Here is a 22,397-nt window from a genome sequence, read left to right as displayed (position 1 = left end):
TTTTTGTGATTGGGTTAACTCACTCAGGATGATAATTTCTAGTTCCATCCATTTACCTAAGAATTTCTCGAATTCATTTTTTTATTAGCTGGGTAATACTCCATTGTGTAAATGTATCACATGTTTTTGTATCCATTCCTCTGATGAAGGACATCTGGGTTCTTTCCAGCTTCTGGCTATTATAAATAAGGCTGCTATGAATATAGTGAAGCATATGCCTTTGTTATATGTTGGAGCATCTTCTGGGTATATGCCCAGGAGTGGTATAGCTGGATCCTCATGTAATGCTATGTCCAATTTTCTGAGGAATTGCCAGACTGATTTCCAGAGTGTTTGTACCAGCTTGCAATCCCATCACCAATGGAGGAGTGTTCCTTTTTCTCCACATCCTTGCCAGCATCTACTATCACCTGAATTTTTGATCTTAGCCATTCTGACTGGTGTGAGGTGGTATCTCAGGGTTGTTTTGATTTCCCTGATGACTAAGGATGTTGAACATTTCTTAAGGTGCTTCTCGGCCATTCGAGTTTCCTCAGTTGAGAATTCTTTGTTTAGCTAAGAGTCAGATGCAGGTATTTGTACCCAACCAATGGACAGAAGCTGCTGACCCCTGTGGTTGAATTAGGAAAAAGCTAGAAGAAGCTGAGGAGGAGGGTGACCCTGTAGGAGGACCAGCAGTCTCAGTTAGCCTGGATGCCCGAGATCTCTCAAACACTGGATCACCAACCAGCAGCATACACCAGCCGATATGAGCCCCCCAAAGCATATACAGCAGAGGACTTCTGGGTGTGGGTTCAGTCAGAGAAGATGCACCTAACCCTCCAGGGACTGGAGGCCCCAGGGAATTTAGAGGTCTGGTGGGGTGTGAGATGGGGTTGGAGGGTGAGGACATTCTCATGTAGACAGGAGCCAGGGAGGATTTATGGGATGTGGTACAGTCAGAGGGTGGACCAGGAGGGAAATAAAATCTGGAGTGTAAATAAATAAATAAATAAATGATTAAAAAATTAATTTAAAAATTATATATTAAACATATTGGTGTATTAGAAGAGAGCACTAAATGCAGTATCTTAGGTATTTGGGTACATGTGTAATCACTGTAAGAACTGTAAAATTATACAACTATTGCTATTACATGTATTCTATAGAATTTAATTAATATTGGAAGTATTTATTTCAAATTTAGGGCCAAGTATAAATATCAGTCAGCTTCTGTGTTAGCCATATTTTCTGTCATTGTGACATACACCCAAGAAAACAACTTAATAGGAGGAAATGTTGGTTTAACTCACTATTTTAGAGTTTGGTGTCATCACTGAATATCAACAGCTCACAGCCAGGAAGCCCGGAAAAGATGTACTCTCTGGCCTCTTCCTTTATCTGTTTTCCTCCATCTGGGTCCCCTTCCTAATGCTGTGGTCTCACTAACCTTAGGTGGATCTTTTCAGGAACTCAGAGGTCACTTTCAAGAAACACCTTCACAATCACAGGTAGGGGCATGCCTTTCTCATTTTCTAGGTGCCTGTGTTTACATTCAATGCTATTTCTAGCTGCCTTAAATGCATATAAATAGAACCATATCAGCTGCAGCCAGAGTACCTAAATCCATCCTGATTAGGCCCAGCATAAACTAATAAAGAAAGCAAGGTTCAAAGAAAAAAGTTGAATTCTCTACTCTAGCCTGCATAGCACTGAAATTAGGACAGTGAGACGTAGAGTAGATACAGCAAGAGGGAGACTTGATAATCATAAATTTCATATCCAATGCTCTATTCTAGCTCTTCTCAAGGGCTGACTATCCTCGATCCTCCCTAAAGCTTAGCATTCTTCTGGTACATGAAGACTGTAGAATCTCCTTAGTGGAAGATATATCCTTATTAAGTTATACTAAGTCTCTATTACTGGCTACAAGGTAAAACAGAGCCAACTCCCAGCATAGCTCAGACATGTGCATTAAAGAGATGTGCAGTCCAGTGGAATGGATTCAATGGGAGCTCCTGGAGTATATATGGACCATTTTTCAAGGCTCTTGGTAAAGAACTCTGGTTCATACAGTTAGAAAATAAAGTTTTTATTGTGATGGTGACATCCTGCTGTGACAAAAGACTTAATGAACTGGCAAAGACTCTGGGAATAGATGTTCATATTGGTAGGGTGGCTCCTGGGAGTCTTGAGAAATCAGTGGCCCATATTAAAACAAGTAGAATATTACTATGTTCAAGGCTAGTAGAAGGAAGCCACCCAATGGTAAGATATATAAAAATGTTAGAAAGAACTTTCTAATATATAAAAAAAAATAAATTACTCAGTGTTGGAGGTAGCTCAGTATTATTGTGCTTACCTGTTATGTTTGTGGCCTTGTGATCCACAAAACCACACCGCGGAAAACAACAAAGCAACTCATAAGTGAACTGAGTTCCAGAGACAGGCATATCACGTAACTTCTGGTTATTGAGGTGGTGAGGTATTAAGATAGTTCAAGAAGCACCAAGAACAAAGACATCATAGGTGGTTATATTTTCTCAAATAGGGATATATGCAGGAGGTGCTGTATAATCTGTGCCTTGCAGTAGAGATTTTAACATCTTAAAATAATAAATGGTGGAGCACTTCGAGAACAAGGAGGATGGTGTTATGATAGTGAGAGGCAAGGCACAGTCTCGGACTAAATGGGGGCTGAGTTTTCATACCTTAGAGATAGTAGTAACCTCTGCTCTGGGAATGATTTGAAATATTTTAAAATAGGTTGATCTTTGTGAGACTTTATTCTAGATCTTTGTGAGAATGCATTCTAAGATTTCTTTGGAGAGACCACAGCAATCTTAGTTGAGCTAAGGTCTTAGTAGTGGTGCAATCAATGCTAGTGTTCTAGTACTCTAGAGTTGAAGTTCACGGTCCCATTTTTTCGTGTTGCTGGTAAAGCCAATGCCCATGTGTGTGTTTGAAGGATTGTTTGAGCTTCTCATTTTGCTGATTATTTCCCAGAGTTGAACAAGGAGATTCTAAGATGCTTTTGGAGCTCCCCTTTCCCCTCTTTCTCTGCCTCGCTCCCTTCTTCCTTCTTCCTCCCTCTTTTCCTCCCTCTCCCTTCCTTCCTCCTTCTTCCTTTTCTCCATCTCTTCCCTCTTTCTCCCCCCTCCTTCTCTCCCTCCCTCTTTCCCTCCCTCTTCCCATTAATCTTCCATGAGAACACTAATGAAAGCCCTAAACTACCAACCTAACACTCACCAAGGCTCTTTGAATCCAAATATGTACACATGGGAGAACAATACATTTTAACATGTAGCAAGATGGTCAAGTTGGCTTAGGTAGGCTATGCATCAATCTGTGGCTATATATGAGTATCCTCAAATAATACTTTGAGGATACTTTGAGGTTCTTTTTCAAGATTCCGGACACAGAAAGTGCAAGACAGGCCTACTTTCCAAAAAAACTAGTTAGATCTTTAACTATTAGAGCAAAGTACAACACAACAAACATATAAACAAATTATCAGGCATATCTACCTGCTTTGACACTTTAAACTTTCAGTGTCCAGAGTGGGACACATATTATACTCTGGATAAATGGCTACTACCTGATTGACATTTTTCCCTCTACTTCTCCATTCACAGGTTCCTTTTTTGTAGCTTGCAACTGTTCTATTTTCAGAAAACCTGTTTGTCTTAGTTAGGGTTTTACTGTTGGGAACAGACACCATGACCAAGGAAAGTCTTATAAAAGACAACATTTAATTGGGGCTAACTTACAGGTTCAGAGGTTCAGTCTAGTGTCATCAAGGCAGGAGCATGGCAAGTCCAGGTAGGCATGGTGTATGAGGGCTGAGAGTTCTATATCTTCATCTGAAAGCTGCTAGCCAAATACTGCTCCCAGGCAGCTAGGTAAAAGGTATTAAAACCCACACCCACAAGGCCACACCTACCCCAACAAGACCACACCTCCTAATAGTGCCACTCCCTGGGCTAAGCATATACAGACCATCACACTGTTGCTCACCCACTGTGAATCCCTAAATTCACTTTAGAATCACAAAACCTTGTGTCCACAAGCTGCAGGTATAAAAGTCCTAGTAAGTTCAAAAGTTTCCCTATCAAACAGTAATTTACAGTGGACCTAAAGATGTTAATCTCTATGGTACCAGAACTGAAAAGACTCATGTGGTACCTGCTCATGTCACAAGGGAAAGGCTCATCTTCAAGAAGGACAGAGTGATTGAAAAAAAGATGCAAAGGCAAACAGAATTCATGAAAGTAATTGAGGTGAGGTATGGTGTTTTAGTCATGCTGATTTCCCTGAGGCATCTGCATCTAAAATTCCAGACACTTGGTCCCAATAAGACACTTTCTGCAAACTCTCTTTTTCAAGCTGAACTCCTTGAAAATTGGCCCAGCATGTTTGTACAATGTAATCAAACTACAACTTTTTTGTGTGTTCGTTTCTTATTCTCCCTCTAAAATTTATTCAGTAAAGGAAAAACATTGCTCTTACCCTTGGATAAAATTCTGTCGAGTAAGCCCATATGTTTTCTATCCTCATTCAAAGTATAAAATGTCCTCCAGGCAGCTTAAAACCCACAAACTGTCTTGGTTCTCTAATTAAAATTATTCAGCCCTAGATAATAGTCCCAACTCAAGTTTCCTCTAGAGCTGCTACTTAAGGTTAACCTCTGACAAACAGAATGGAAAAAACCACCAGGACACAACATTCTTTACTTGTTTCCTAGCTTGTCTATTCTACCAACTGTGGCTTCTGGCCTCTCCATGTCTATATTCAAGAGGGAAATGGGGCTGGTGTCCAGGAAGGCATAAATAGCAGGTGTTTGTGTCATCCAGCAATTGGCCCTTCTTTGTAACAGATGTCCATTTTATCTCCTTAAAATCCTTGTGACCTTTCAGGATCTACAAGACCTTTGACTGAATGGCTCTGGACACGATTGCTGTCATAGGACAGTTACGAATATTGTAGTAGTCCTACTCCAGCAGGGTTGCCGTACCATCTCTGAGTTGTCCTATTGAGAAAAGCAGCATCCACACCAAGATATATGAACCCAGGTGAGGACTTGCATCATTCTTTCTTCTTTCCTTCATATTCTTTAAGTGTAAAAAGGAGCGAGGTAATAGTTCTTATGTGGGCACTGCTAGCTTAAGCACTAGCATCCTCATGTACTTAAATTACTTCCATATCAACACTTCATGTCAATGAACATCAATACAGTACTCTCTGTGTGTTGCATCTAAGGCATCTGGTTGTGATACTCAAAGGAAGAAGTTTTCAGAAGTGATGACTCAGTGGTTAAGAGTACTTGCTTCTCAGTACTTGCAGAGGACTGGAATTCGCATGCCACATTGGGTGGCTCACAACTCCTATAACTTCATGTCCAGGAGATTTTATGCATAATCTTCTCTTCTAACTTCCATGGCTTCCTGCACGCAATACACACACACACACACACACATACACACACACACACACACACACACACACACACGGAGAGATTGGGTTGGAATTAAAAATAATTTAATTCTCTGGGCATGTAACTCAGAGATGTTCTGTTTGCAACATGAGTAAGCAAAAGATACTGGTACTGAACCCCACTCCCAGAAAAAAAAATATTAAAATTTATCATGTAATATTTATTAGCATCCAATCATGGCGTTACTGTTTTTACTAAGGAAGCATGAATGAAGCAATGTAACGATTTTTACAGTAAACACTTTCAGCATTGATTCGTGAACCTGAAAGAAAGCTTCAGTGTTTAAATGAGTGTGAAGATTCATGGAATGAAACAATTTGCTGAGTCATGAACTTGAATCACATTAGATAACGAATGAGAAAGCAGAGCATTCAATAATCTTATGGATGTGTGAACTTGACTTCCTTACTCACAGTAAGTGCTGTGAAATGGTTTAAGGAAATATTAAAGAAGTAAAAACTTTTCATATAAATTATCAAATATCGATATGTATGCTGTGTATACTGTGACATAGACTTAAGACTTTAGACCCAGCAGATATTCCATTTATTGTATACACAGTGAGTATCTCTACCATGTGCAAAATACTCTGACAGGCACTGATGGCAAAGGTTGAGCACCATGCACACGCATGCTGCTATTCTGACTTTGGCCATCTAAATAGTTGGAGATAAAAACAAGAAAGAGAAATCAAGAAAGTAAGTCTTCTGGTGGTTTATGTTCATTTCAAAGGAGAAAAGGCATTTTAATGAAAAGAAAGAAGAATAATATGATGAAAGTTAAAATATGTTTTACTTATGGTATGAAAATATTCACAGTTAATGCATGCCTTGGTAAAAATTTGAATCTTTAGAAAGCCAGGTAGCTATAAAACAAGTCTGATAAAACAAAGGTAAAGGACTTGAAATAATTAATAGTGAAGGAAGAAAAAAATTTTAGAGGCTAGAGAGTTGTCTCAATACTTGCTGATCTGCCAGAAGACTCCACTTCAGTTTCCAGAACTTAATGCCATGAAATGTCTTACAAGTACCTGTAACTTCAGCTTGAGGCAGAGAATCTGATGCCCTCTTCTGGCTATTAAAGGCACCTGCCTACACACACACACACACACACACACACACACACACACACACACACTCAGACATACATAAAATAAAAATCTCAACTAGAACTATTTTGATTAAATTACTTTCTTTGAATTAAAAAAAAAAACAACTATAAATAACAGTTGTAGCCCAGAGCTTAGGGTTAACCAGAGGAAAATGCCTTCTGAAAATGACCATGTTTTCTCAAAATGAACATGCCACATGTGCTGAGCAGGAATAGCCTACTCACTCATCAGCTCTGCTTTCCTCATGTGTACTCAAGGGTGCTAAAGGTTAATATTACAATAATAGTAATAACATACAAGATAATGCAGGGTTTATTTTGACAGCAGAAATACTATTTTAAGTTACTTGGACATTTTGTTACATAGTTTTACAACATTTGTGTGTCATGATTATGCATTCAAATTTATATCATATGAAAAATTATCCCTAATATTATTATGATAATTTTAAACCCAGGTAATTGTTGCCCACATTGAGCCTGCAAGTTTGGATGCCACCTCTTTTGTTACTTAGGAGTGGTCCAAGGAAAATCTAGGCAATAAATATAGAGACACCTGTTTTCAGTAGCTTTAGAGAGTGATTGCTTGTGGCCTGAATGGATATTTCTGGTGATTTATATGTACCTTTCAAACATATACTATCACGAATACTAACTAGTAATTTCTGTTCAGACACTGAGATGGAGAACTATATCTTCAGGAAGAATATATATTCTAAAACATGAAATATAAATGTGCAAATGGGTACTTATCATCACTTTGGTCGAGTTTCCAGTTAAACTATCAGTAGGTAAAACTCAGCATATTTGTGTCTCTTGACTCACATACCAGAAATGCAATTTCTAAGGAAGACAGAAAGATGGTACAATGTGAACACCCACATCTAAAGTAGAATATTCAAGGCTGCTGATATTGATACTGTGGTACCATCTGAAGAAAAAACTAAGATGGTTTTGGATCTCACAGTTCACCTCCGCACACCTAAGAGAGTGACTCTCTAGCCCCATTTTTGAGTTGTTAGGCTGTGATAGGTATGTCAATGAGTTATGAGCATATGATTCATGATTGGATTCATCCGACTATGATGGAGCAAAAGCATTATGGAAGAGCAACCTCTACAAGCTCATTTATTTAGAAAATGTCAGTTTTTGGGTGCTTTCAGGGGGATTTACACTACTGTAATTTATCAACTATTTATTTTAAATACAATTTCTTTTATGCTACAGAAAAATTTATGTATCAATACTCTGACATTATAGTTATTCGTATACTCAAGTTTATTTGTCTGTTTCACCTACCTCTGAGATTTCAAATAATCTTATTACCAGAGTCCTAAAAGTACAGTTTTTCTACTAACAATATATTAGAAATTTTTATCTTGTGCTAAAATTATTCATGCTTATTTCTAACATAGAGACATTAATATTTGAACAAATGGACTGTGTAGTTAGCCTTGGCTACTCATATGCCATCAAGCATGTACACACACACACACACACACACACACACACACACACACACACACGCACGCACACACATATAAATAAATACTGTGTGCCAGGCATTGTGTTTTATGGTAAGGACACAAAGGGCGTCTGCCATTATAAATACTTCCATTTAGTAAAACTAATAATGCACAGAGATAAACCAAGACAGACAGCTAAAGGCTACAAATAAATTGGGGGTATGTTCAGATGGAGTGATCAAAGGAGCACCTTAGAGATGCTTCAATTTATGCCAAGACCTAATGAGAAAGAAAAGTTCCCCCTTTATTCCATTCTTCTTTACTATTTTATAGTGGTTTTATATTTTTATATTTCTTTAAAACTTTTATCTTAAGTGGCATACCCTTATGTATATTTTCCTTCTCATCCATATGTATTAGGTTGCAATTTAATTCTGTTCTAATTTGCCTCCTGTCCTGATCAGTGTGTGTAGGCACTCAGAAATAATCTCTAAGAAATCTACCAATTTCTTCTATAAGTTAAATTTCAGGACTCTTCATCCATCATCTTTATGTTCATAAATTTGTTGTTTGGTGCTTAAATGTTGTTTAAGATGTAAAACAAGAAATGAAGCATTTTTGAAGAACTATATTTCAAATTTCAGACAGAAACAGAAACGTTTATAATCTGTTGAATTGGTCAGGACAGTTGTTCATTCCATTTGGTTTTCTGTCCCATTTCTTTGTAACTTTGAATTGTTATGGAGGTCTTCTGAATGTTATCAAGTATTTTTGAAATCTGAGTTCAATATAAGAAGGTATTTCTATGTTTTTTCTTGGTGGCCAATTTAACAATTATGTCATATCTGCAAAGAACATAAGACATAGATTTTGTTCACTGAGCATATAGTTCAGCTGGGCAGATAAAACATAAGATTTTGTTATTATAAGCACACATTGCTTGGTGAGACCTCATTAAACAGAGCTTGTTAGCAGAAATAACTCTAACCACTAGATCTTACCTCATTTCTAAAACATGTCATCTACCCTACCCTAAGTCCTCAGTGATATTTCCATGGTAGTATATATTTCTAATGCTTCATATAATAGTGTATGCTCCTAATTCTATTTCTCTCATATAGTTCTAGTATTCAATAGTTTCTCCCAGGCATTGTCATGGCCTTTCAGATTTTAATTTCTTTATGACCCTATGTTATTGTATCAGTACAATTTGTCACACCACTTCTTTCTTCAGCATGAGTCCTCTAAAGAGGCCCCCCAAGTCTTGATCACATCAATGTGGACCACTATACACATAAATCAGGTTTGATTTATTTGATAGGAATTCCACAATGTGTTCTTATCATACATCCCTGGCCCTTGTATAGCTATCATTAAAAGTTAGGAGGGGGGCAGTACCACGTACAATTCGCAATCCTCAGAGATAACCATCTACTCAGATAATATAGTCTTCACATATGGTGAAAGACTGATCCCCCAACCACATGACTAGCTCTAAAGCTATGCTTCCTCTAAGTAGTTTACCTTTGTTCAGAGATCAAAAGGAAGTATAGATGTGAAAGAGGGCATGTCCTTTGATGATTGTAAATGTCATCTTGACTTACAGGAATGGGTTTCAAGAGGGAACACCAAAATCTAACAACTCTTTATCTCCTGTATACTTAAAAGATCTGTGCTGATCCTGCAGAACTAATCACTTTAGCAATTGTACTTGTGCCTCAGGAATCCAGATTCCCTTCATGTGCAGCCTCCCAGTGCTAGCAGATTCAGCGCACATTTTCTAATTCTTTCCCACAGGATCACTTCAACTTTAGAGACTTTCTACTACATCTTCTGAATGCTTTTCATGATTATCTATTTTTTCCTGTAAAATTGCTTTATATACATTTTTTCAGAACGCTCTTTACTTCCATAGCTTTTCAAGTATTGTCTTTCCCTCACTTAACAAGCCAATAGTTTCTTTTTTCTTTTTTGTTGTATTTTTGTTTTTTTTTTTAAAAAAATATATTTATTGGATATTTTATTTATTTACAATACAGATATCATCCCTTTTCCCCATTTCCCCTCCCTAGAACCCTCCTAACCCATGCCCCCTCCTCTTTTATGCTTTTATACCATTTTAATTATATGCATGTATTAAGGTCAGTTCTAGGTTGAAGGACTAGCAATACAGAAGATGCAAATAGTCAAAGAATAAGCAAGACAATAAACACAAATAGTCAAAGCACAAGCAAGGCATTAAACCCAGTTATGTGAACAGTCCTGTGATCACTATTTCTAAGGGCTTATTAGGATGACCAAAGTATCTGAGCCTACTTCCCTGTCCTAGCCCTCGGTCATTTCATTTCTGAAGCCTACTTCCTTGTTCTAGCCTAAAATTTAGATTCCTACTTGAAATTACTTCTTTGTTCTAGCCTAATGTCAGATTTCTGCCTGAATTCCACTTCCTTTCTTGCTCTTCTTCAGTGTATTTGCTTCTGTTGGTATCCTAGACAGCATTCTGTCTTATATCACTGTTTGTCATCCATTGTCTTTCCATAGATCTCTTGATATAGAATTAGATTCTTCCAGATCTACACCCATGTGTTTGTTTTTTTATTTATTTTAAAATATATGAATTGGTTATCTAATACTTCATAGTTCTAATGCACAGAATCAAACTGCTGCTTTTACTTTTTATTCTTGATGTATCCACAATTTTTCTTTTCTCAGTTGAAAGAATTTCTCTATTTATTGCTTAGATCAAAATTCTTGAGTTTATTATTTTTTTTTTTAAATTTTCATCCTGTACATGCCAAATGCTAGCAAATTCTATGGTTCCACTTTCTAGATATACAGTATGTGCATGGCTTCATCCCCTGTGACCATTAATTTCATGTTGTATTAGTCCCAGTGTGGATTTCTGTGTTTCATTTGTTACCCTATAACCTAATGTCAACCAAGCAGATAGAATATTCCCTATAAAATGGAAGTCTTCTCCTGTTCAAGACCCTCAAGCAAGTCTCCATTTAATTCACATTAGAACAACAACAACAACAACAACAACAAAAAAGAGTTACCTGAAAGGCCACGTGTCTTTATGTGCTACAGATCCAGCTCTATCTGTAATGCTACTGCACACTTCCTACCTCTAATTTATAAGTCTTAACCATTCCCAAATAAGGTTTTGCACTGTCTCTTTTCACTATCTAAAACTTCACTGCTCTGATGTCTATATAGTTAATCGTCCGACCTTTGTATTTTTCTCAAATTATCTTCAAGTGAAAGTAATCCCACCCTTTCTATTCAATCATCCTTCAAAGAACCTAGGACTTTTTACTAAGGTCTCTCTTCTCTTATCTAGGCCAACTGCCATCTTCATTAAGTTATTTATAAAACATATTATATATAATTTATATATAATATATGTAATATATATGTAACTTATATAATATATATACATATATAATGATAGATAGATAGATATGGTGAATGTAATATATATGTAACTTATATAATATATATACATATATATAATGATAGATAGATAGAGATAGATAGATAGATAGATAGATATGGTGATGTGAGTGCATATGTATGTATTAAATTTAAGAATTATCTTTCCCTGACAAAAAGTACAATGAAATACAGTATATGTTTATATAAGAAGTAGATAAAATATTGTAGGTAGATAGGTAAAGTGGAGGTTTTAGCACCCTTGTCTAGAAGCATCAACTAGACTGCATGAAAAGGTGGAATGTGAGTGGAATTTTACAAGTTTGTGGTAATGATGAGATGTTACAGAAAACAAAATATTTATTAACTATTGTAGTTTAAAAATCATAATGAGCTAGAAATGTTTTGATAACTTAAAGTATACTAGGCAGACTTAAAAATAAGAATATTGAAATGTAGAGATAGAAAAATACATTAAGATTTATAGCCAATAGTATAAAAATTTGTATACTACCTTATATACAATACATATACACATATATACATATATAGAGATATATAGATATATATATAGAGAGAGAAGAAAATATGGGTACTCTGGTACTCTGAAAGAGGATGCAGGATGAAAGAAAATCACCATTCTAGAAAGATACTGCACTAAACCAGGTGACTGTCAGTGTCTTCCCTAGATAAAGATGATAAAATATTAAAAAATTAAAAAAATATTAAAAAATAAAATTAAAAAATTTTAAAAATATTTAAAAATTAAAAAATAAAGTAACAGAATAGATGTATTTGTAGAGAGTATAATTAACAAGCCTTATAGTATATAATCTCTCTGTGTCTCTCTCTGTCTCTTTGTCTCTGTTTCTCTTCGTGTCTCTGTCTTTCATTTTCTCTATCTATCTATCTATCTATATAATGTGGCACACAAATATATATATTTCAATATATATTACTTATATATAATTCAATGAAACCATGAGCAGGAATAAGATAATTTGGATGACTGCTGCTCAGTGTGAATTTAAGTATGAAAATGAATAAAGATTACAAGACAGAGAAGACAAATGATCTTTAATTTGGAAATACATGTAGAAATTTTAGGTGTCATAGGATGGTGAATTGATGGTTCTGGAGAGGACTGAAATCTGCAACTCTGTTTCTGGTTTTGATGGTTAATGAGCAACCACAAACTTTAAGTCAGAAGAGAGTGTACAGAGAAAACTAATCTTAGCTCCAAAATCCAGGTCAGGCAGCTCACATCTGTCTGTAACACCAGATCTGGGAGGTTTGACATCCTCTTTCGGCTTCCACAGGCACCAGCACTCATGTGGCACACAAATAGACATGAATAAAAAGAAAAAAAGAGAAATATTCACATAGATGAAAGTAATGATGTCCTAATGTCCTTACAAAATGAGAAGATATAAAATAAAAATAAAAGAAAATGAAGTTAGGTGGGGAAATGAGAGGGAGGACCTGAAAGAAAAAAGAAACAACTTAATTTTCTAAATATCAAAAATGCTTAAAAATAGAACACCTTTTAATAAATAATAGATCAAACAATAACAAAGCCTCATTCTACTAACAATATCACCTAAAATATTCATAGAAACTATGGGCTATCTCAAAATAAGAAAAATAAAACAGCCATATGATCAAGCTATATCATTCCTGGGTATTGATCTCATGTTCTTTGTAACAGTAGTCAACAGAATTGAAACTAAGATGGCCATCAGTAGATAAATGGATAATATATATATATATATAATATAATATATATAAATATAATATAATATATATTATATAAAAATATAAAATAAATATATTTAAACAATATGTATATTGTTTAAAGAAATAAATTTAAGATCTAAGATAATACATATAAGTATTTCATACAGATGTGGTATATCATGTATATGTATATATTACTAGTTAATAAGATTTCATATTAGAATAAAATATTGGGTTTAGTATTTTAATAATTTATAACAAAAATTTTCAAGACATATTTTAATTTTTTAATTTAGTGAAACAAATGTGAAAGCAATTTTTACCACTAACTATAATGTTATAAAATCATATTCTAAAATCAAACAGTCATTTTTGGCACTGCTGTTCTGCCCCGTTAATATGGTCTCACATACTAAAGATATTTAAAGTACATTTTCTCTCAAGTCAATCTTCACAGTGTGAAACATGTTTGTTTTTCACTTATTTAATTTCTAAAGTTCAAAATTTACTGTGAAGTCTTTTTCATAAAACTTTGAGTTTTGAAAGAAAGAAAGAAAGAAAGAAAGAAGGAAGGAAGGAAGGAAGGAAGGAAGGAAGGAAGGAAGGAAAGACAGAAAGATGTATATTAAGTATAGGATGCTGAGATTCCAGATGTTTGGACAGTCAGGTACAGGTATCAGTAAGCTCTGTTTACCGAATAAAGAAGAAATTAAGCTGATTAGAGTGAGGAGCTGGAGAGATACTCAGTTGTTCAAAGCACTGGATGCTTTTCCCTGAAAACTAAGATTCCATTTCTAGCACCAAGCTTGTTAACATCTGTCTATGACTCCAGTTCCCTCTATGGACCCCAGTGGTACACAGAGGTACATGCAAACACACACAGTCATACACAGAAAATAAAAACATGAAACAGAAATTATCATTAGAGGTGAGGTGGTGAGATCAGAGTGAGCCATTAATGGGATTGCTGATGTCTGAAGAGACAATGTCCAAAATCTGCATCAAGAGAGAACCCTACAAACTTGTGAGGAGATGACACTATGGATGCGGACATCAGCAAGGTTACTCAGGCGCAATGAAGAACATCTCCATGTAATTGTTTACTGTTATAAAGTAAAATTATTAAATAGATTTAATTTTCAGTTTAATGATATAAAATATATTAAATGCCTAGAAAATGTTGTGGACTCTGTAGCATTGCAAATACAGGAGGAGAAACAAATGAGATTCTTCTGTAACATCATCAGGAAAAATTATCATCTTCTCCCTTCAGAGATATCACACTAAAAGAGCAAAATCTTGTTTTTCACATGACTTCACGCACCATTTCCTTTGTTTGAAATTTTTAGAAAGAATGATATAAATAGCTGATAGGAGTATTACTTGACATGAAAATGAAATAATTAACTTCATAGTGATTAATAACTTCTGTTACATTCAGACTTTAAGTTGAACTATTGGCTCCAGAGATATTAGCACCAAAGTCTGTTCAACATGACCAGCATTTTCATAGAGTTTAGATATCAGGTATGAACTAGAAGGTTTTTCTTGCACTCCACTGTGATGTATATCCATATATCTGGATTTATTTTAAATTATCAGCTACATAACATAGCCATCATAGGTACAGTTATATGTCTTGTAAGTTTAAAATAAATAATTTTATTATCAATAAAGGTATTCATTGAGGTATTTTTAATAATAAACCTATTTGGATTTAATATTGTGAGTTAGTCATATGAATTATTGTACTGTGGATTAAAATGTGTAATGTTGGTTAGGAATTATCCTTGAAGATTCTATCTCAACACTAAATATTAAGACATCACATTAAAAACATAAGATACACAGACAGAAGCAAAGATAACAATGTTACAAGAAAAGTGCTAGGTAGATAATAAATGAGCTAACGAAAATTCTAGGTTGTCAAGAATTTTTCTTTTAAATGCAAGAAAAAGAAAAGTACTTGGAACTTTTGCACACACTTCTGACTTCTTTTATGTGTTCATCCAATCAGCTCTCTTCTCTAGCATGCCAGGTAAGGCTTAGACCTCAGAGAAATGTATTGGGAATTTCTTATAGCTTTTGTTCTTGAGTATTTAGCCTTCAGGACAACGGAAATAAAACTTGCAAGTTTTCAAGTTTGCACAGGTAGCAAATATTGGTACATGGTGAAGTTGCCTTGATAGGATGAGGGGGTAAGTTATCAAGTTGATTTTGGTAGTAGACACATTCCTTTTTGAAAAACAGGTATAAGCTTATGTTTGTTGGCAATTGCTAACAGTATGTGTTTATAGTGTGGTAATATTTTCTCTTGCTAAGAAATCAACTGTTAACAAATTAATAAAAAAATTAATTTCGAGCTTCTGGTGATTGACATACTAAGAAATTTAAGACTTGGAAAAGGAGAGGAACATCTCCAAATGCCTATCCAGATGTGCCAGAGCCCAGTGGAGCTACATTTAGGACAGTGACCAGCTATGAAGTGCAGTACCATAAAACTATGGGCCATCATTCATTTTAATGGCATCTAGATTCATAGTTCTATCTGAAAAGAAAACATCCCTTCAGAATAAGCAAAAATCCATATGATCTTACTTTGAATTCTCTACAGCAAATACATTTTCTGCTGTGTCCTGCATAGTCTGCTTCTGGAGACCTGAATAGGGTGCCAAGGGAATGAAGAAAGATCAGAAAGACATGCATATGGAAAAAGCAGGGATCTGATGGGCTGTTTTGCTCTAGTGGAGCCTCAACTGCTATGTACAACCTGGAATTCACCACGTTTATTTTTTATAGCACAGGGTGATCAGTGAGAGAGTCTCAATAGGAGGTCTTTGTAGAGAAGCATTCTCTTTTGTGTTGTAAATATCCTGGAGGAAGAAGTTGGGTTTACTAGGATTTAGCACATTCTGTCAGCCTCATATAAACACTTCCACATTGCCAACATTCACATTCAGACCAGGGAAAAGCTTTGCCATCCTCTGAGCCTCCCCTTGGAAGAAGGCTTTGCTAAGCTCCATGGATTTGAGGCACTGAGGTTCTTGATATAACTGTGCTCATGTCAGCAGCCCACATTCTGTCACATATCATCTACCATATAGACGTTCACTCAAGTCTTCCTCAGCTCACCACAATATTTTAGTCAGAAAGTATCCCATTTAGATGAGAAATGAAAACTGAGAGTTTCAATCAACTAAGCACTTTGGGTTAAGGAAGTCAAAGAAAAAGTCTTCTATATTGGAGTGTTTGGATTGCTTCCCAACTCCCTTTTTTTCCTGGTGTTTAGTAATACTGATTTTCAGGTTGAAGGGTTCTAAAATGGCCACCAAAACAAACCTCCAGTAACGTCTGTGGCAATTTTTGCTTTGTTCTTTTTTTGTGTGTGTGTGCTTTATTTTGTTTTTAATGAGATGAATTGAGGTGAGAGTATCAACCCTAAATGTGAGTGGCACCAGTCCACAGAATGGTGGGCTAAATAAAAAAAGAGAGAGCTAGCTAACCACCAGCATCCATTTGTCTCTACTTCTTGACAGTGATGCAATGTGGCCAACCATCTCCTGCTCTTATCAGCACAACTGTCTTGTATGATGGCCTGTATCTTCAAACTACCAGTCAAATAAACCATTCTTGCCTCTAGTTGATTGTCCAGGTACTTTACCAAAATGAACACCAAAATCATGCAGAAGAATGCTTATTTCCTTGAATTAAACATATGACAAATGATTGCTCAAAACTCTTTGCTTTTCAGGAGCTTCCACAAATGCACAGGGCTCTGTAAGCAATGAAAACTAAATTCCAAAGCTACAATACAGTTGCTCCATGTGAGAATAGAGAGGAATATTCAGTGAATTTTTCTGGGAAGCTTCTGATTCCTACTTGAGGGTTGATTTTATGTTCTGAGATTGAAGCCCTCTATTCTCAGAATTTATTCATGGACCCCCAACTAAGCAAAGTGCTTGTTCCAGCAGTAACATTCTCTCAGTAGCAAAGGTTTTAGCAAATCCTCCCTGTTACTTTTACTGAAGTTGATAAACATATTCAAATTAGAATTTAGTTTAAAGATCTCTTTCAAGGGTAGAGGACATGATGTTTTGTGGTATAATGCATTTCATTACACATTGGCATTAATAATCTCACTTGATTTCTCACCAAATGTGAGTTCTCAGGCATCCTGTCTGCTACTCTCATTATAATGTGTTCTTCAATGGTGAGCCAAAGACAGATGTCAAGCTTGAAGTAGAGGCTCATTTACCTTCATGTACTTTGCAGGGAAAGCCTCTGATGATTATGTAAGATGCCATCAGAATTAATTATCACATGGATGAATGATTTTTAAAATGAGGTTATAATTCATTGACCAGAATCTTGTTCACCATTCTTCAATTAGGGTGGGCCTTTTCTATCTTGGATTAACATTCTTTCTTCTCCTTAATTGATCTCTTGTCATCCTTGAACAAAAAGTCATTTGTTAGCACAGGAAGGAGTCAAACTTAAGCAAGAAGTCAACTCATGCTGAAGGACTCTTGCATATAAACACAGTATATAAGGGGACTATGATGAATGGAAATGGGACATATGGTTCACAAAACATATACATAAATGATATCATGTTGGATATTTTATTAATCAGGATTGAAATTCAAAGTATTTAATACAGCATGGGCATTGACCTTCAAATAAATTCAGTACTTAGAATAAATATACTCCACACCTGCTGATATATCTATATTGATGTATTTGACTGACTACTAGCTGTGAGAAACATTAATGGCTATTCTTTAATAAAACATAATCACAACATACTAGTAACTCTTAAAGAGGAATATCTACATAGTTCTGCAATTTTCATTGTAATTTACAATACTAATTGAGAGGATTCTCCTGAACATAGCAAGAGAGTACATTCCTTGACCACAGATATTCAGATTCAAATGTTAACTAAAACAGAAACAAAACCAACTAAACAAACAAACAAACAAACAAACACAAAACACAAAACTTAGGCCAATGGTAGACATACTCAGAATCTGTCTCACAAGTACTATAGATACTTGCTCAGCTATGATCATTGCCACAATATTCACAATAGATAGGAAATGGAAACAGCCTAGATGTCTTTCAACAAATCAATTAATAATGAAAATATGCTATACATACACTATGGGATACTCTCCAGCTGCAAAGAAAATTAAATCTGGGCTGAAGAGATGGCTCAGTGGTTTTGAGAACATATTGCTCTTCCAGAGGACCTGGTTTTGATTTCCAATATCCACATGGTAACTCACAACTCTCTCTAACTCCAGTTTCAAGGGATTTGATTCCCTTTTCTGACATTTGCAAGCAACAGGCAGATAAGTGGCATACAAATATATTGTCAGGCATAACAGCCATACACATAAAAGAAATATAAAAATTTAAGGTAAATGGATGGACCTAGAAAAGATTATATTCAGTAACATCATCAAGACACACAAAGACCAATGTATGTTTTCTTATCTGTTGTTCCTAGCTCCAAATTTTCAAATGGAAGTATATAACATAAAACAACTAGAAAAATCAGGAAAGTATAAAGGGATTTAAATAAGAATGCCCCACATATGATCATATATTTGAATATTTGGTACCCAGTTGGTAGAATTGTTTAGGAAGGTTTAGGAGGTGTGGTCTTGTTGGAGAAGGTGTGTCAAAATGGGGAGTGGGATTTGAGGATTTAAATATCCACACCATTCCAAATTCTCCTTTTCTCCCTTTACCTCCCCCGTCCTTTTCCCTCTCTTTCTTCCTCTTCTTCTTTCTCTCCTTCTTCCTTTTCTTCTCTCTCTCTTGAACATTCTTCAACATCTATCGCAAAATTCAAATGTCTGAATATTTGTTTATTTATTTATTTATTTTTATTTAAGCCCATTATTTTTTTGTATATTTTCAAACTCAAGTGTATAGTTTAATACCTAAAAATTAATTTACACATTTTAGGAAATTAGAGCAAAATGAGTATGTAGGAAGAAAAGGGAAATGAATGGAACACTATACTGACATTCAAGTTTGATCACTTATTCATGAGATGACTAATTCCCAAGGTCACTGGACAAATGACAGAGATAAATTGCAGACATGGGCAGTTTCTCTGAGACATCAGCAATTAAGGATGCTGACCTCACACAAAGAAAATTCACAAAACAACACATTTTGTAAGCCCTGACTATATGGAACTTGAAACCAAACTCAAAACTGCTTATAATCACACTGCAAAATGTATTTTGAAGTAACACTGGCATATTCACTAATGGCAGTTCATTTTGTGCTGCCTTGGCAGCCTGTACATGTGGTAGGTGATTAAAGACTGCTATCTCCCTGGTTTGACATTTGATGAAGTCTGAAAATATTTCTTACAAAGAATATGTAATGGAAACATTAATCAGCTTTTCAAATCAGTGAACTTTCAAGATAGCTCTGTAGTTTTTCACACTTTCCTTGATTATTCATTTCCTGGGGGGGGGGGGGAGAAATGCCACATATAAGAAAAGTTCATGTTTAGTTTTCAGTTTTTAAGTAGCTACCAATTTAAAGTGTCATGATATGAGAAACTTAACTCATTAATACAATCTGAGTCAAAGATATAGTTTTAGCCAGAGATGCTCATCATAATTTGAATAAATATATTTATTCTAAAGCTCAGAAAACAGATCTATGGTAAGGTCTTGAATAAGTATATACAACTATTTTTACAGAAATATTCATCAGATTAATTTTTATCTATGTTAATTATATTTATGAATAAAATACTTATATGCATTTGTAATACTGAACTATGAAGACTTTGATTTAGTGTCTGGCATTTAAAAAATAACACGATAATTTTAGTAGAATCAATGATTGTTCAGACAACTGAAATTTAGCACATTGAATTGCTCTGTATTGACTAAAACAATTATTTCTTCAACCTGGATAAATGTAGAAATTGTAAGCAATTTTAAAGTACAGGCCAAAAACAAGAGAAAATAAAAATGTCCATTAGTGTCTAGCCTTGTATTTAACAACCCTTCTCACCAAATTTTCACATGTCAAAAAGTAACAGTGAGAAAGGTATCTACAAAAAATTATATACACTGAAAATGTGTGGAATAAATTGGGAGAAGTTTAATGTCCCATTATCACTTTCAGAGCTCAGTCACCTCTAAATTAATATGCAGGCTCATTGAAATCTAACTCAAGTTGGGGTCAAGTTGTATTGTGAAACTTTATATCATGATCATGATCACCAGCACCTGTTATGTGCACCCATCATCATCATCATCATCATCATCATCACCATCACCACCACCATCACCATCACCATCACCATCACCATCACCATCACCATCACCATCACCATCACCATCATCATCAAACTGTAAAAGAAAGTTATATAGCATATCTTTGGAAAAGAGAACTGAGATGGAGAAATGTTGAATATGTGATAACAATAAAACCTGGGAGATACCTCTGAATACTGAAAAGATGCATATAACAATCCATAGATCTCTAGCTAAGCAGAAATAAAGCCAATTCAGCCAGGTAATGCCACTCAAGTGAAAAGAAAAACACGTAAGAGGCTCTAAGTCACACATGTTCTGGAGCCTAAGAGAGATCCCAGAAACCAGCACCCAAATGCAGACAGATCTGGCTCTATCATGTGGAAGGCACAATGGGAATGAAAATATTAGCATTGAAATGCAGGGTGATGTGTCATGAAAATTACTAGAGCGTGCAGTTTATTCTTTTCTTCTAAAGTCTTATTCTCAACTTACCTTGACATTTTATTTTCTGAGTAAAGTTTTTCTTCTGATAAAATGAAATTTAAATTATTCATAGTAGTTTTGCTATCAATCTTTATATTGTTCTATGTAAGTCTTAAATGCATTCAAATCTTACCAAATTTGCAGCATTTGTTTTTTTGTAGCTTATATACAGAAATGTATCATTTTCTTACAACAATAGAAAATGTACAGAAAGCTAACACAATGATCTCATTTTCCTTTCTCATGTGTGCATTCTATCAATATTCCTTGTCTTGCTGACAAATGTAGAAAGACTAAGGAGAATGAGTTGCTTGCTTTCTCTTTTCTATGCCACCAGCTTTCAGCAGAAGTTACTAATTCACAGATGAATCCTTCAATCATTTTTACTTCTTGGTTCCATTTCCAAAGCAAGTTATGGTTTAACCAGAACTCTTGAGGTCATGGTTGCCCCAAGTTCCTCATTTGGAGATCAAATACATCTACTGGTGTGCTATGTGTGTTACTGAGCTTCCACACACTGTGCACTGTAATGAAGATGCTTGGATGATCTCCAGTTGTCTATCACCTGGTATGTGCACCCTTTAGAGTATCCCCAGGATACCAGCATGTGGTAAAATACCACAGCCATGGCTATTCTGTCGCAAACATGAAGTCTGTTTATAACTTCATAACTTATAACTTATAACTTAGTTGAAGTCAAAACTTCAACTAAGACACTGATTACAATAGGTGGGAACAGCATGTACAGGTGGAGTCTTCACAAGGAAGTAGTTTTCAGACACCAGAAAGAAGAACAAAGATGCTCCTTCTTTGTTCTCCTAATCTTCCCACTCTGGTCTTCCTTCTTTGCTCGAAAGATTTGAACAAGCAAGTTGCTATAATCTCTGTTTCACAAGGAAATGACTTCTGCCAACAACTTTCGGAGACTTAAAGGAGTATAGAGTCTGCAAATAAAAATGGAATCAAGCCAAGTTGAGAAGATATAGTCTACTGAGCCATCAAGTAGAGGTTTCAGTTAAGGGAAACCCACTGGCTGGTAAGCCTGTGCTGTTTGAAACTGTTGTGCTTGAGGTGAATCATGCATAGTGTACATAATTAATATCTGTGCTTCCTGGATTTCTGTACTCTGGGGAATTACAGAAACTGTGCATGAATAGAGTGGTAGGTGGCAGTAAAAACATTGGTTTTTTTTTTTTTTCCAAGAGTATGTTGTCCCATCAGAATTTACTCATGAAAAACAAGTTCAAAGATAAAATTAAGAGATTTAAATCAACATTAGCCCACTTAGCCAAGGATAGAGACTTCTGATCATGGGCCTATACATTTATGAACCTGTCTCTTTTTCCCAGGACATATTACCTTTTATATAGTACAAATATTTTATGTTACATATTG

The sequence above is a fragment of the Arvicanthis niloticus genome, chromosome 14 (genome assembly GCF_011762505.2).
Source record: "Arvicanthis niloticus isolate mArvNil1 chromosome 14, mArvNil1.pat.X, whole genome shotgun sequence".
Taxonomy (NCBI): Eukaryota; Metazoa; Chordata; class Mammalia; order Rodentia; family Muridae; genus Arvicanthis; species Arvicanthis niloticus.
The sequence above is the reverse complement of the archived record's forward strand: the minus strand, read 5'-3'. Positions refer to the sequence as shown.